At 31.5% G+C, this 11,579-nt stretch overlaps 1 pseudogene across 1 annotated transcript; it reads left to right on the forward strand.

Annotated features, from left to right (window-relative positions):
• Positions 1-1,288: 1,288 nt before the first annotated feature.
• On the forward strand, positions 1,289-2,087 carry LOC149549994 (delta-selinene synthase pseudogene; annotated as a pseudogene). The gene is made up of 2 exons (XR_016354292.1): positions 1,289-1,412; positions 1,700-2,087. The product of XR_016354292.1 is annotated as a delta-selinene synthase pseudogene (transcript).
• Positions 2,088-11,579: the final 9,492 nt, after the last annotated feature.

The following is an 11,579-nucleotide window of genomic DNA, read 5'->3' on the forward strand; positions in this document are numbered from 1 at the left end:
CTCTCAAGATTTATTAATGTAGTATTTATCCTAGAGGAGATAAAATTGTATCTTCTTAGCACTTGAGAAGTTATTCAAAGAGCACCATGTTTTTTATCTTTGAAAATGAAACACACATAACATCAACATTAATATCTCCTTAAAATATTGGAGTAAAATTTTACTTGTACCTTGACAGGCATGTAAACATCAAATGTCATATCTAATATATTCTGTTTACAGATTACCTTAATTTTAGTAGAGCTTAGTCAAGAAAATTGACCCATCTTATCTTTATAGTATTTTATGAAATCTTCTTCAACCATCAGGTTTAAGTGAGGGAAGGTCAAGATAAACTAATGTGCCCTAGAAAAAAAATTATTGAGTGGAAGATTCTACAATGGGAAAGGATGCCTTTATTGTTGGTGGTCTGGGTGCTTATGGAAAGGAGAGAGTGGAAAATGAGAAGTTTGAGTATGTTGATCTCAATTATCTAGAGGAAAGGCTCTTCACATTGGAGAAAATGAATAGAGGATTAGAAGAGTCTCTCAAACACATTGGGGAGTAGAGTTTCATGATTTTGAAGTCATCTATTAACCACTTCAGGATCCTTCTTTCCAAGCTCGAATGCATTACCAATGAGTGTGGGAATAGGATCAGACTGCGTAAGCGCTACAAAGGATTTGAATGCCACGGCTTTGGGACTCAGAGTGCTTCGACTCTGTCGTTATGATGTGTCTGCAGGTAACTAATAACTTATGAGCATCTTACTTTTGCCCTTCCCAATTTCAAATCACTAATTAATTACTTATTTGTTAAAATGTTGTGCATTGGAAAGATGTGTTGAACAACTTCAAGGACAGTAAAGGGCAGTTCATTTTCCGTGGTGATGAGCAACACATGATGACAACTATGATCAACATCTTAAAAGCTTCAAGTATGTCATTTCTTGGAGAGGCGGTTATGGAAGACGCTAAAGTCTTCAGCTCTGCTTATATAAGACAGTTATTAGAGAAATCTCAAGATATAAAGCACAACACTTTTCTAAGAGAGGTCATGAATTTTTGGATTGTTTGTGAAGCCACCAAGCTAGAGTTTACACAAAATTTATACTGATTACAATTTCGTCTCCTCTTGAATTTTATAGGCTGAGTAGGCTCTCCATTATGAATGGCCTTCTACTTTCTCTCGATGGGAGGCTCGAAGTTATATCGAAATATATGAACTGGATGTTTCCAGGTAAGAGCCGCGCGCTGCACATTGTTATCATAAAAATTACTTTTTCGGGGTTACAAATATCATATTTAAAAAAAAATTATTATATATATTTGTCAATCTTTCAGGTTGAAGGACAAAATCGTTTTAGAGTTGGCCAAACTTGATTTCAATATATTGCAAGATATATACAAGATGGAAACAAAGAAACTGTCGAGGTAATTATTAGCGTGGTAGAAATTGAACAAATACTAGGATTATTTTCGGTATGGTTTAACATAAATCATATCTCTTAGTTTTATAGGTCATAAGAATCTACATCTTAGTTTGTAGAATACTTTATCGTGCCACTTGTTAAGTAAATTAGTGGTCTTCGGACTAGACTTTCCAACCATAGAAAGTGCTATTAATAATCTTTTTTTCAAATTGGGATGATATCACTTCTTATCATTTTGATTTTGATTCCAATTCAAGTACAAATTAATTTGATTATTTTTCATTGCAGTTGGTGGCGAAATTCTGGGGTCTCAAAATTGATTGCATTTAGGGAGCGTTCAATTGAATATTATCTGTTGGCACTTAGTGCCATTGACAATGCAGAATTTGGTCACAGCAGGATAGCTTTGGCCAAAGCGGCAACACTCGTTTCTCTGTTAGATGATCTTTTTGATGATTACTTGACACTTGAGCAAGCTGAACTTGTTTCCAAGGCTATTGTTCAAGGTTGGAACATTTCCATTATAGAAAATATTCCAGATAAGTACAAGAAAACTCTCAAATTTATTTTCAAAACATTACATGAATTGACAAGTGAGGCAACTCAAATCCAAGGACGTGACATGATCCAGTTCATTACAAAAGCTATATGCATACTTGCCCTAAATAAGTTTTAGTTCAAACTATAATCTTATATTAATTGATGTGTTATGTATAAATGTGATAGTAATACAAGAAAGAATCATTTTTTAAAGTTTTGTACTAAATATGAATATTGTGTTTCAGTGGGCTGAATATGCTAAAGCTGTTTTAAAGGAGGCCCAATGGAAAGAAGGTCGATATGTTCCAAATTATAATGAGTACATAAAGGTTGCTTCAATAACTGGAGTAACTGGACTATTATCATTGCACTTGATCCTCCTAGCAGTTCCTAAATTGGAAGATGAAGCTATCGAGAAAATATTTCTCAATAAATCAAGATTGTATGAGCTCCTATGGTTGACGGCACGATTAGTTGATGATATTCGTGAATTTGAGGTTTTTTTTCTTCCATTTTACTTTGATGATTAAATACATATACTTTTAAAATCATGTTGACAATATTAACATTTTTATTGTGCTAATGAAGGATGACAAGCTCCATGGACAAACGACGTCAGCAATTTCTTCATATATGAAGGATCATCCTCAATGTTTAGAAGAAGAGGCATTAGCTCATATCAATAGTCTTTTTTACCATTCTCTTCAAGAATTAACAGGAGAATATTTAAATCCCAATAAAGTGTTACTCAAATGGGATGATTTTTACTTCAATTATGGGAGAGGAATTCAAAGCTTTTACATATTTGGAGATGGCTTTTCATATCATGATATGGGAGTCAAGGAACGAGTATTCAAAGTCATTTTTGATCCAGTTAAATTTTTAAAAAGATTGGTATGACCATCACTTGGATGCCAAGGTATAAATTTATTGTACGGTTGTCCAAGGGGTTGATCTTAATCAATTAAGATTTGGTGTTCTCATTGTCAAGGCCCTAGTTGAATTCCCCTTAGTACATCTTACCTAAAATTATAAACTCTTGGTCTTCCATGGTTGCCTTCTAATGTCAGGGTGGTGTCTAAATAAAAGTGTGTCTCATTAAAGAGTTGACTCTTGAAGTTATCTAATGTGTTTTTATCATAATTCATTTTCAATTGGGAAAGAAAATCTATATTTTCAATCCATTTATTTAATATTTTGTTGGCACACCACTTTATTAGTTATTTGAATTCAAAGTATTACCACTTTTAACCAAATGTTGAAGTCCATATCTTATGAAAGTATTGTATAATTGACATTATATTTCAAATATTAGATCTATCTATCTTGAAGAAGTTTACATAAACATAAATAAAAATATATCACTAGGTTATTAATAACCATACAACTTACACCTTTTTGAATGCATAACATGCACGCACTTCATTTTTTATATGGCTATCTTTGGTCACAAGTTTTAGTAAAATAAAATATTTTTTAAATCCCTTCTTTGAGTTAGGATAGATCATTATCCATGATTTTTGAATAAGGGAAAACTATACTTTTATCCACCTTTACGGTTCACCTCTATTGTGTTAAGTAGTTTTCACAATTCAACAAAATGAATTTTGTCACAATATTTGTGCATATAGAGGTTATTTATTATTTGTTAACATAAATTTTAGATTAATATTGTTCAAGAGTATTTTTCTTCAACATGATTTAGACTTTAGATAAAATTATACAGAAGCAGTATTTTCTTGAGAAAGGTTGAGTTGAGCTTAATGTTGATGATTTCTACGAAGGGTTGGTAAACTATGAAGAGAAAGGCTAAGTTTCAAATTTAATGTTTATAATAGGTCTTGTATGGAAATGCATCACAAGTCAATTGGGCTTATAATATGGAGTGTACAAGAAAGGATGATATGAGATGGGGAATTTTATGAAGGTCATATAAACCACTTCATGGGAAACATTAAGGGAAGTGACAAGAACATTTCAACATAATTTATCATTTTCTAGAAAAATAGAAGAGTGAATCTAGGGAATTAAAATGAAAGAATAGAGGAACTTATTGCTCACGTCATTGGCATTAAATAAGAAATTAGGAATTTCTCTCAACTCAATAAGCAACGGTCTTACAAATATTAAATATTAATTTACCTATAGATTAAGAAACTAAATGCCAAGGTTGAAAACATGGAAATAACAAAAAATTATCTAGGTTATACAAGAAACATAGAGTAGATCAAAAGGCTTAAGGGTGAGATGTGGAATTTGATCACAATTTATAGAAGTGTGATGCATAGATGCATTGTGGAGGTGGTTCTTCTAGCAAGTAGATCAAAAGGCTTAAGGGTGAGATATGGAATTTGATCACAATTTATAGAAGGGTGATGCATAGATGCATTGTGGAGGTGGTTCTTCTAGCAAAAAAGATCAAGCAAAAGAAGAAAAGAAAAGGCATTTTGATTAAGACAAATAAGTGAAGGACTAGAGGAAAGGCTACAAGCCTTCTATGGTAGGAACTAAGGATAAAGGAGCTAATAAATGATGGGGACATATGTATCAAATCCCCCATGTTGTTTCTCATAATTGTGTCCTTTCTTATTTTTTTATTTTATAAGTAGAGATGTTTATACTTTTCTTAATGCAAGTTATCTATAAACTCTATGATGCTTCATGGGATTGACTTTCAAGCCATATTTCTTATTTTGATGGATAGTTTTAGATTGGCATTTTTTATGGTTTTGGGTCTCCTGCGCACTTTGCTTAGTCAAAAATAATGTTTACTTGAACGAGATCTCAAATTGGATAAAAATGATCTCAATATGATATATTCTATCATGAAAATTTAGATGATTTGTAGCATTTTAGGAGCTTTCAATGTCACAATACAATATGGGTCCAAGATATCATGCAATACCAACCATAATTAGAATATTGTAATTTCGAGCTACTTAATTTTTAAATCTATATTCTACATCACATGAAGCCATGTGTCTACTTTATTTTATCCCAGTTGATGTTATTTGGTGTGGGCCAAGTTGAAAACAAAACTTCCAATTTTTTTTCTAATGTATATCAACACTTCAATCTAAATGTATCACAAAGACCAAAGAAATTGAGTGCTTATAACCATAGTTGATGTTTTATGGTGACTTGTTCTCAAAATGTCTAGGAAAAATATTTTTGAGGCATGTTAGGCCAAAAAATTGTGCCTAGAGTTGAACTCTTTGAACTAATTGATATACACGATTCAAGTTCATACATTATCGTAGTTGATTCTTTTTGACAAAGCATCAAATCGACTTATTAGATTGAGGAAATATGATAAAATTAAATATTCCATTATTGCGTTATAACAAAATATTCAATATTTGATCCAATTTATACTACAATCAAGTATTAGTAGATAACTTCTGAATAAGGGAACCTACATAATAAATAACTTCTACAATAAGAGAAACTATATAGAATGTAGGCATCTAACTTCCAGAAACTGAAAGTATAAATAAAAATAAAATAAAGAAAGCTTAGAAGAATTTCAAGAGCAAGAATATTATACACCAACATCTCTTTGTTTCATCATGATAAAACTAACAATAATTAATCAACTTTTTATAATAAATAACAATAAGAAACTACCAAATACCATAGTAACGAGTCTATAATATATCAATGCATCTTTCAAAAACTATAGTTATAAATGGAAACACACAAAATCAAGCTTATTTGTGAGAATTTCTAAAACAAGAATACTTATATCAAAAAATAATAGTGAGATAAATGAATGGAGATGAATCAATAGTGCATGAAAAATGTCAAATTCATTGTGAGCTAAATGTTTCTTCACACACACACACACACACACACACACACACAAATATAGGTACATATAAACAGACATATATATACATATATATGTATCTATATATATATATAATATATATGCATATGTATATTTATAGATACATATCTACGTATATATATGTGTATATATATATATATGTCTACATATACATACATATATATAAACACATATGTATATATATACACATATATATCTACATATATGTGTGTGTATGTATGTGTTTACATACATACGTATATACATATACATATACATACATATGCATATACATACACATACACATACACATACACATACATACATAGATACATATATACATACAGATAGACAAACAGACATACATACATACATATATATGATTTTTTAAAAGAAGTGGGTCATGGGGAGGAATTTTACATGTTAAAAATAAAAATGGAAGTATAATCAAGTGTTTCTAGGGAGTGTAAAATTAATTAATAGTGAAATATTTCTTTAAAATATTGAGGACTAATGCTCTACAACTATGCTTATCAGACACATATTGAAAAGATCATAATCATCTTTTAATTTAGCTATGTAAAGTGAATGGGAAAAGTCAAATTGAAACATGGTCTTGCATTGCCTAAATAGGGCATTAGCTTCCCATAAGATAATAAATCACATTTTATTGTATAATCAACATATAATGGAGGTAGGAGGCCTCAAAATTAAGGGTGATGCTTTATTCAAGTCACTCAATATATATCCAAAATTTTGATGTAAGAGCATCCTGGGTGTAAGAGCAATCTTGCATCACCCAAAAATATCTTCTTTTTAGTCTTTTCTATAAGCACTAGTAGATAGGATGGTTACTATTTATGGGAAATTGCTATTTTTAATATGTTTTTCATACGAGCTTGGAATGTTCTCATTTTCTATGTGAAGGTTTGTTTTAAAGTTATAAGCCTACCATAAAAATCTCATTGCTTTAGCTTAAGTATTAGAGAAGTTATTGCAAATTTTTGATAGAAATATTTCCATAAAAATCTTTAGGCTCACCATTGAAGGCCTTAGACTGCCTAGATGAGGTTTGAAAACTCAATGAAAGGGCACTTGTGCCATTCAAAGACTATAGGATAGGAGCTTGTGTTTATGAAAAGTGGTTATAATAGCCAATCTGAGTAACGGTTCATGAGTTATGGCCTTTCAAAGTTGGGCTACCTGAAATATCTAAAATAATTGTCAAAGATGTATTTGTCTAACTCTATATATATTGCTAGGGTTTGTCGGCCCTTGGTATTAAGGTTGAATGTCTAGAACCTTTATAGGTGGCATAAAATTGCCACTTACAAGATCAAACAGTTGAAGGAAAAGATGATCTAGTTGGTTCTAAATTGGTAGAACCGTTTGAGGAGGCTTGGGATCATAGACATGAGGATGAAAGGGAGGATGTTGATGGTTCTAATTTATTTATTGAGTTACCTATAATGTTGAACATGATAATGAATAAATTTGATTGGCTACAAGGGAAGAAGTTGAGGATGAAGTAGAGGTTACACCCATCTTTTAAGAATTACCTTCTTTTGTTGAGCGGAATGAGGAAGATGTGATTCAAGCCACATAATCAAAATAAAAAATATGAATGAGATGGTAGCTCACCAAAGCTTAGAAGATTATTTTTATAGTATTGGAAAAGTTCTTTGTGAGAACCTTGCTATTGAAAATTTAGAGTATATGCATTTTTCATAATGATTCTAAGCATGAATGCAAGATAGATTCATTTCTCAAGAGCATTTAGTAGGTTGATAGTTGTTATGAACTTTGAGCTACCTTAACAAAAGGAGGGGACTCCTTGGCCATGGAGGAAGAGTTGGCATAGTTGTAATATTGCATGGTAACCATGATGAACCAACAAAAAGGAGAAACACTATAGAAACTAAAAAATCAAGTTTAAAGTTTGTGCTTTCAAGAGGCTGTGTAATTGGGTATTTTTCCCAGCTCAAGTCAAGGAAGGAGTCACCATTCAAACTAGCACTTGAACATGAAGATGATTATGGAGAGGATCAAATACAACATGTTGATTCAGTCCCAAATGTTGATACTTTTAATCAACAATGTGAATTAAGTCACACCATTTTCATTCCTCAATAGATGTTGTATTAAATGATTCAATATTGTTCACTTATCCATTTTTTGGTATTTTCCTTTAAGCATGTTAATGATGGCACTTTTAAGAATAAAGTCAACTATTTTAGCCAACTAGTGAATGAATTTATTTTGCATTTGTCTTGTTACTAATTAGGCTAGAGTAGGTTATTTTTCTAGCTTGCTACAAGTGTTACCTTTGGATAATACTTTTCAATTATGGAGTGTACATTAAGCTTGAATTTGGCTTATTAATATATTTCCTTTCTTGTATATAGATTCAATAGGAATTTTGAATTCTCGCTCAACATTTTTGGCTAAGTATGATGATGTGTCACTACTATCTTTCTTTTCTAATAAAACAACATGGAAAAAGGTTGAAAGATGAAACACTTATTTTAATTTGAAATATCTTTAGAGATGTTAATTCCCCCCCTTAGGATCTTAAAACCAATAGGCTTTACTAGAGTCATAATAACTAATAAGGATTAATTTTTCAATGTTATTATCATAATTCATTGTCTTCTCTTTTTGGGATATGTTAACCTAAGTTGACTGAGTCTAGAATAGGTTAACCTAGGTCAAACTATTCCAATACAGGATGACCCGAGTTGACCTATTCCCTAGGACTTTGGGTTCTATTGCAATTTTTTTCATAGTGTTGTAAATTTGGAATTTGGATGACTTGTAGTCTTGCTTTTATTTTTCCATTGTAGAATTTGACCAACATAAATTCATGAAACCCTGAAGAACACATGTATGCAAGAACTTGTGACAAATAGGTAAAGAGAAAAAAAGGCAAGGGTTTCACTTTGACAGTATACAAGACCACATTATTAGAATGAAATAATGAGTAAAATATACAATGGATATATATGGACAACAATACTTTGAGTTTATACAAATAGGTTATATAAATGTAGCAAAGCACACAAGTGTTTCAATAAGTTTATGTGATTGTTGTTACACAATTAGAGCCTATATAATATATAGAACACAAAATTTGACTTGAACTATGACAACCAACTTTAATAAAGTGTAACAAAACCACCCTAGCATTCCAAAGATATAGAAAAATATTATCCAAATCAACTATTTCTTCCACCCATTGCTCTTCTTGCACCACAAGTCTTTGTTTATAATAACCTAGAGATGGAAACCTCACACCATAAAAAGAAATGAAATCCATTGATAAGACTTGTAGCAAAAGGCTTACATAATATTAGCATCATAAAATCACTTCTTGTTTCAATGCCTCATTGAAAATGGGTATTCAAACTTATTGACACCTTCCCCAAATTGATTTTTAAGGAATCAAGTATTCTAATTGTTCATTCATATTTTCTAGATTTGTCTTATTTTATTAGTTTGATAAAAATGGTTTTAATAATCATAATGTCAACTCTATGCCAAATAAGAAAAATTAAAAACTTGTAATAAGATTTCCACAAGAAATTATCTTTCATTGTCTCCTTGTTTCAATACTCATATAGCTATAAATGCTCTTAAAATTGTCCTTATAGCCTTGTATCACATGCAAATATGATTAGCAAGAACTTGTTCAATATCTTCCTCTTATAATTCCTTACAAAGAACATACCAAAATACAAATTAGGATATGTAATTAATTTAACCTATCTTTTTCATTATTACAAAAACCATGTATAAAAAAACTTTACATTTTACATCATAATACATCATAAATCTTAGGAATTCTCCCCAACACCCCACCTCCCCTAGTCTTCATGATGTACCTACATTCCAATATCATAAAAAATATTAGTAACTTATTTTATTAAACAAGATAATCATCGGTTCATTGAATCATTATGAAGAAAATAACATAAGAAGTAAATATACCTAGTCGAGTGTTCCAGTAGGGTCCCCTCTTTGTTTTAGGGTCTCCAACAGGGCTTCATGATCAGCATTAGTAATAGTAAAAAGTTCTTTTACTTTTGGTCTTCCTTGATGCTTCAACAACTTTAAATTTGTTACAATAATAAGATGAAAATATATGAGAATTATTTTGTGCTTTTGATAGTCTTCGAATGCAGAAATTTCATTCCTTCTAAGCATGCATGTTTGCAGCCATGTTCCAGTGACAACCACTGAACTAGTAGGATATGTGAATCCATCACCATATTTTATTAGTTTTACAAGATTTTGTTTACCTCTTACACAATGTGCTAACCAATAATTATACTTCTCATCATTTCCCTATGGTGCAACCAATGCAAAGACATGTCCTAGCTAAAGAAGATTTGATAGATTGTTATGCTCAAGTAAACTTTCCATGTCATCATTTCTGATAGAGGGTATGATAGATAATGGAGTAAGATAATTTGGAGCCCATGTGTCCACCCACTCACTCAATTTACAGTGATCCCAATCAAACTGAAAACAACTAGGACAAAAGCAAGCTAGTTATAATGTCCAAATGGTCCATGTACAAGAATTAGAGCTCCAGAATGAATGCATTTTTGATGAGTCTCTCACTGTAGCACAATATAATCTATCACCTATGGTCCCTTCCTCAACCAACCAAAAGAACCTGCATGCCACTGAATCAGGAGTCCCCCCTATGATAATGCTAAATTACACCAATCAACAATGCTACGATCATCAAGAAGCTCTACTGCTGAAATCTTCAATTGCTCCTTAACTAGAACTCTCTTCACACATGTTCCTGCTCCATCATGTTACCCTTTCCCATGGATGGACTCAAAAAAAACTCCAAATATGAGGCACCCCCTTCTCTACATGCATCCTACACAACCAATAAAACATGCGAGCATTCTTGAATTGACCTATATAGTTATCTGACCAAATAATATGTCTATCCATAGCAATTGCATGCTCCTATAAGAAATCAAAATAATTCTTGAAACAATGTTGCAAAAACTCATGAGAGTGAGATCTACCATCACTCATATAAAAATGATACTCTCTAATAATCTTCCAATTATCTTCTCCACTATCAGGGCCATGTCTATATGTTATGTGGAAAAAAATAGCAATCTAAATGGAGTTGTAATACTAAGATTATGTCTCATTTTGAGGTTGTAATGTGTAGTTCTTAGCAAAATCAACAACTGATATAATAGTGCCAATGGAAAAAGTCTCCTTACACATTCTAAATTGTTGATCCAACCACTAAGACCGGTGACTATGTCTTGCATATTTGTAAAAATTATTTGCCTTGAACTCTAAAATAAAACTAGCCACACTAATTTAGTTTGCATCCAATTCACATATAGATCCCTCACCCCCACTCTTGAATGTGTATTTCATCATTTCATATACCTTTTTTTTACTATTATCTTTCCAAGATCTTGTTCACACCCCTCATGGAAACATGTCTCAAACTTGGATAAGCCACCACATTCTAAACACTTCTTATTTAAGCAAGCATTTCTATAAATGAAACAACCATCAACTCTATGACATAAAAATTGATCTAGCAAGTCTCTTGATAATTTTGGAAGCCCACTAGCACCACAATTCTCCAACATTTCTTTACTATGCAAAGTAGAATAGATGGAGCATAATAGTTCATGGTGCATAGAAAACTCAACATGATATTTGCAACAATACGTATTTCAAATTTTAACTGGCACACAATAAAATGGCTTTAAAGATTCAAAAGACTTTTGTGATATATGAAGATTTGGA

Source organism: Cupressus sempervirens, chromosome 7 (genome assembly GCF_028749045.1).
Source record: "Cupressus sempervirens isolate cs-2001-9-10 chromosome 7, ASM2874904v1, whole genome shotgun sequence".
NCBI lineage: Eukaryota > Viridiplantae > Streptophyta > Pinopsida > Cupressales > Cupressaceae > Cupressus > Cupressus sempervirens.